The sequence below is a fragment of the Asterias amurensis genome, chromosome 2 (genome assembly GCF_032118995.1).
Source record: "Asterias amurensis chromosome 2, ASM3211899v1".
In the NCBI taxonomy this organism is placed as follows: Eukaryota; Metazoa; Echinodermata; class Asteroidea; order Forcipulatida; family Asteriidae; genus Asterias; species Asterias amurensis.
This window is the reverse complement of record NC_092649.1, coordinates 8,126,378-8,132,377: the sequence shown is the minus strand read 5'-3', so window position 1 is coordinate 8,132,377 and position 6,000 is coordinate 8,126,378. Positions and strand designations below refer to the sequence as shown.

The 6,000-nt window shown below is 38.6% G+C and overlaps 4 non-coding genes across 4 annotated transcripts; all 4 read left to right on the top strand.

The window, feature by feature from the left end:
- Positions 1-3,585: 3,585 nt before the first annotated feature.
- On the top strand, positions 3,586-3,657 carry Trnaw-cca (transfer RNA tryptophan (anticodon CCA)). The gene has a single exon. It is a non-coding gene; the product is annotated as a tRNA-Trp (tRNA).
- Positions 3,658-3,952: 295 nt separating this feature from the next.
- Trnaw-cca (transfer RNA tryptophan (anticodon CCA)) lies at positions 3,953-4,024 on the top strand. Its single transcript has one exon. It is a non-coding gene; the product is annotated as a tRNA-Trp (tRNA).
- Positions 4,025-4,816: 792 nt separating this feature from the next.
- Trnaw-cca (transfer RNA tryptophan (anticodon CCA)) lies at positions 4,817-4,888 on the top strand. Its single transcript has one exon. It is a non-coding gene; the product is annotated as a tRNA-Trp (tRNA).
- Positions 4,889-5,670: 782 nt separating this feature from the next.
- Positions 5,671-5,742, top strand: Trnaw-cca (transfer RNA tryptophan (anticodon CCA)). The gene has a single exon. It is a non-coding gene; the product is annotated as a tRNA-Trp (tRNA).
- Positions 5,743-6,000: the final 258 nt, after the last annotated feature.

Here is a 6,000-nt window from a genome sequence, read left to right as displayed (position 1 = left end):
GGGTGACCAGGGTAGTGACCAGGGTGAGAACCAGGGTGAGAACTAGCAGGGTGATCAGGGCAGTGAGGGTGACCAGGGTGAGAACGAACAGTGATATGCTCGGGCAGTGATCAGAGTGACCAGGGTGAGAACACGGGTGATCAGGGTAGTGATCAGGGTGATAACCAGGGGGAGAACCAGGGTGAGAACCAGCAGGGTGATCAGGGCAGTGAGGGTGACCAGGGTGAGAACGAACAATGACATGCTCGGGTCATTAGCGATCAGGGTTGTTTACATTTAAGGGTGAAACTGATCATAGTGATACTAGCGATCAGGGTGATAAAACTTGATCAGGGTTATCAGAACGATGAGTGAATGATCACAGGGTGAAAATATTGATCAGAAACAGTGATCATGGTGATAAGCACCGATCAGGGTAATAATATAATAGTGATCTGGGCCCAATTTCATGGCTCTGCTTACCGCCGAATTCTGCGCTTACGATCGCGATTCCCCGCTTACGTGCAAGCGCCGAATTTTTGCGCTAGCCTTGTAAGCGTAGAATGCCTAGTGAAGTCGCACGCGCAGAAGCCCAAATTCGCCGCTTAACCCATGAAATACGCTTGCCGTAAGCACAGAATTCCCTGCTTCCGTAGCGCCGATTCTGTGCTTACGGTAAGCAGAGCAATGAAATTGGGCCCAGGTGATAATACTTATCAGGCTCATAATACTTAGTATAAGTAAAGTAAAGCCCCTTTAAAAATGAGTGAAACGTTTTGCAACAGCCGTATAGTAAGGAACAATGCGAATGACAAAGTGTTTGTCAACTATTTTCAAATTTTGCAGAATTCGCATACGGTTGTAGTTTTAGATGTATGTCAGAAACAAAAATGCTCTTTTATGATACATTAGTGTACTTTTTAAATGGCAGGTTGAGCGTGTATGCTGCTGATATTAATAAGGGAATAAAAGTGTATAGCGACGAGTTCTTACACGTTCTAAAACGTCCGTTTAAAATCTTCCAGGTGTGTTGCCGTGCGCTAAAGGCCCTCGCCTTCGGCTTGGGCCTTTATCACACGGCAGTTCGACCCTGACGGCTTTAAACGGACGTTTAAGAACGAGTCACTACTCTTTTATTCCCATTCATAAATGCCGTTTTGTTAAAAAACGTTAAAAAAACAAAACAACTACAGACACTTTGACAATTGAAAATTTCAGGTTTGAAATATTTGTTTTCAAAAACTTTGTGAAGAGTCTGATGGCGTGGGTTGTGTGTACGCGCGCGCGCTTAGAAACAGATTACGCGCGCGCTTAGAAATAGATTAGCACTGTTACTAGTTCCGCGTAATAATCTTGCGCGCCTGACACGCGGGTATTTATGAATGTTATATCATGTGTATGTTAACGGTATTTTAATCTTTGCCCAGTTTCACAAAGCTGTTCATCATTGAACATAGTCTTGGCCCAAGACGATGGTGCTTGATTCTGGATAGTGTACTACGCGCGGTTGAATCAGAGCCGTATATACGGCTCTGGGTTGAATCGCCAAAGCGCGCCCGCCACGGTATGATTTAGTTACGTGGACGGCTCGAAATCTAGACTACACTCTGCAAGGTAGCTTGCAGAGTGTAGTCTAGATTTCGAGCCGTCCACGTAATTAAATCATACCGTGGCGGGCGCGCATTGGCGATTCAACCGCGCGTAGTACACTATCCAGAATCAAGCACCATCGTCTTGGGCCAAGACTACATTGAACACAATAACTGTCATTGGTTTCTTATTTAACAAATCTGGAAGAGTTTTTTTTTAATTGGCTTGCTATTGCTCCAACTTCCACATAAATGGTGCCCTGAAGGGGACGTCATACACTTGACGACATCGAGTGAAAATTGAATGCTTCAATCACATGCCGCAAAAGAAGACTTTCTTGCGATTTTTTTTTTAACTATCTCAATTTGAGGAATTTCAGTTTCGCCCCAAACTAAAAAGATGATACAGGACTGATGTGTCAATGCCTAAACATTTATGTTTTGTAAATGGTCTAATTTTTTAATTAAAAAAATTCCTGCATCGTAAGTTTTTTTTGTCAGAAACTAGGTTTAGGCCAAACACGGCCGCTGAAGCATACAAAGTGGCTAGCAAAAAAAATATACAAAGGTTCTTACTAAATAACCAGTTTACATGTACAAATGAAACTGATATCCTGCTCAGTACGTTAAACAATTTTTTTTTGTTACTGGAATTAACACTGCGGAAGTCGTTTGCGCTGTGTTTCTGCCTTCCTTTGCATATCCTGATCCTATAATGGGTGAGTTCGTTTAGCTTCCCTGTGTCTAACTCGGGTGAGCCCCTGACAAGAGCTAAACGAACAATCACTCACCGCTCTGGTAGTGACGTCGCTTACCTGCTTATTGTTTGCTTAAGATTGTTTTCGGTTTGCTGCCCAAATAAGGGATATATATTTTTTTGCTTAGCTTTGTTTTCGGTTTGCTGCCCAAATAAGGGGTATATATTTTTTTGCTTAGCTTTGTTTTCGGTTTTGCTGCCCAAATAAAGGGTATAATGAGTTGTGCTTGCTCAATGATTTTGAGCAGCCGTGGGGCAGAAAACAAACAATTTAAAGGAACAAGTTGCCTTGGATCGGTCGAGTTGGTCTATAAAAAGCGTTTGTAACCGTTTGTTATAAAATGCATGTGGGTAGAAAGATGTTGTAAAAGTAGAATACAATGATCCACACAAACATGCCTCGAAATTGCACGGTTTCCTTTTACCTCGTCGACTGCCAAGGTCGGCCATTTATGGGAGTCTTGACTCCCATAAATGGCCGACCGTGTTAGTTCGCACAGTAAAAGGAAAACCACGCAATTTCAAGGCAAACTTGTGTGGATCATTGTATTCTACTTTTAAAACATCTTTCCAACCATATGCATTTTATAAAAAACGGTTACAGACGCTTTTTATAGACCAACTCGTCCGATCCAAGGCAACGTGTTCCTTTAATGAAGATCAAAGTTATTTATATTTTAAAAGTAAACCCTTATATGATGTAGTAAGGTTCTTACTCATTAAAAGATGAGTAAGTTTAACGAGAAAAATACACAGACAATTTGTCTTTGAAGAAAAAAAATGTAAAATGAAAAATAACAAAAAAAAGAAAGAAAAAAGGATGCGGCCTATAAAAAAGGATGGGGAGGGGACGATCAACTGGTATTTTTGTGTGTATGGCCTTATACAGCGATTATTATCTACCGTATGCTACGGGAACTTTATCATTATAATGCTATATGCCTAATGGTATCGGTACACATATCCCGCTGCACAATATTGCACCATCTGGACTATAGTTATCATAGTCCAGATGATGCAATACCAATAAAATAATAATCATAACCCTGAAAACTGATGTAACACACATATTAAATTAACATTTACAGTGTGTATTGGGGGGTGAGGGGGTCTCGACATGGTTACTTTAATGATTAACATTGAACTGTATAAAGGCATATGACTAATTATAAGAAAAAATATTCAGTCATCATATTGAAACCGTACTGCTTGAGGAGTGCATTGAATGAATTAAATAATTGTTGAAGCAATTGCAACTGTGACTTCGTGGCGCAACGGTAGCGCGTCTGACTCCAGATCAGAAGGTTGCGTGTTCGAATCACGTCGGGGTCAAATAGTATTTTTGTTCCATCATGAGAAGGTGGGGGCAGCAGGTGGTTTAAAGGACAGGTTGATATTTGTAATTTCTCCAAATAAATGACCATGAAAACTTATTTTGTCAAGAGCCTGGAGAGCTCTTATTGTTATAAAACATGTTTATATATGAAGTAATGTGGATTTTGTTTAAAGAGGTTGTGTTTCACCCAAAAGTAGTGCTGTTCTTTCATCATTTTGTATCTTACTGCGCACAGCACTGAGCCGCGGTGTAATAATTGAATCTATTAATTAATAAAACACAATTAACTGTGACTTCGTGGCGCAACGGTAGCGCGTCTGACTCCAGATCAGAAGGTTGCGTGTTCGAATCACGTCGGGGTCAAATAGTATTTTTGTTCAATCATGAGAGAGGTCTTCACTACTCTCTAACTCTTGTTCAATTTATATAATCTAATAATAATGGTGTGTAAATCGTAGGTGTACATTTTGTCCTTGGAAAAGGTGAGGCAGCAGGTTGTTTAAAGCGCACTTGAAATTTATGAAAACTTAGTTTGTCAAGAGCCTGGAGAGCTGTTATTATTATAAAACATGTTTATACATGACCCCTTTTATGAAGTAATGTGGATTTTTTAAAAAGAGGTTGTGTTTCACTCAAAAGTTTGAATCTGAGACAGTTATGAAGTCGACTTTTTAATGAGATAAACTATCTCACCTTGAAAACTTACACAAGAAGTCGACATAATATACAGAGATGAGTTATCAAGACAACTTTATACAAAATGAGTAGAAGGTTACTTTTGTCTTTTTCTTTTTAGGATAGGGGAACAAAAAGCGCTTGCTTCTCCTTTTTCCTACATGTTAATGTCACATTGTTATTTTATATTTATTGTTCAATAACTAGATCAAGTTTTCATATGTAAAAGTTATTATATTTCTGACATATTAATGTCATCACACTTTGTACTGCTGAAGTTGAGATTAAATACATGTATCTAAGATGAAATAAATTACCTCACCAAAACAACTTACACTGAAGTCGACTTAGCAATGAACTATACCTTGAAGTCTTAAGGTATAAAGTGCTGTTCTTTCATCATTTTGTATCTTACTGCGCACAGCACTGAGCCGCGGTGTAATAAATGAATCCATTAATTAATAAAGAGTAATTAACTGTGACTTCGTGGCGCAACGGTAGTGCGTCTGACTCCAGATCAGAAGGTTGCGTGTTCGAATCACGTCGGGGTCAAATAGTATTTTTGTTTAATCATTAGAGAGGCCTTCACTACTCTCTAACTCTTGTTCAATTTATATAAACTAATAAAATTGTGTGTAAATCGTAGGTGTACATTTTGTCCTTGGAAAAGGTGGGGGCAGCAGGTGGTTTAAAGGACAGGTTGAAATTTGTAATTACTCCATTGAATAAATGACAATGAAAACTTATTTTGTCAAGAGCCTGGAGAGCTCTTATTATTATAAAACATGTTTACACATGACCCCCTTTATGAAGTAATGTGGATTTTTTTCAAAAGAGGTTTTGTTTCACCCAAAAGTTTGAATCTGAGAAAGTTATGAAGTCGACTTTTTACTGAGATAAATTATCTCACCTTGACAACTTACATAAGACGTCGACATATACAGAGATGAGTTGTCACCAAGACATCTTTACACAAAATGAGAAGAAGGTTACTTTTGTCATATTTTTTTACTTTTTTTTTAGGATAGGGGAACAAAAAGCGCTTGCTCTTTCCTACATGTTAATGTCACATTGTTAATTTATATTATTGTTCAATAACTATAGATCAAGTATTCATATGTAAAAGTTATTATATTTCTAACATATTAATGTCATCACACTTTGTACTGCTGAAGTTGAGATTTATAAATGTATGAGATGAAATAAATTACCTCACCAAAGCAACTTACACTAATATTAAGTGCTGTTCTTTCATCATTTTGTATCTTACTGCGCACAGCACTGAGCCGCGGTGTAATAAATGAATCCATTAATTACTAACCTTAAATAACTGTGACTTCGTGGCGCAACGGTAGCGCGTCTGACTCCAGATCAGAAGGTTGCGTGTTCGAATCACGTCGGGGTCAAATAGCATTTTTGTTCCATCATGAGAAGGTGGGGGCAGCAGGTGGTTTAAAGGACAGGTTGATATTTGTAAATTCTCCAAATAAATGACCATGAAAACTTATTTTGTCAAGAGCCTGGAGAGCTCTTATTATTATAAAACATGTTTATGTATGAAGTAACGTGGATTTTGTTTAAAGAGGTTGTGTTTCACCCAAAAGTAGTGCTGTTCTTTCATCATTTTGTATCTTACTGCGCACAGCACTTAGCCGCGGTGTAAT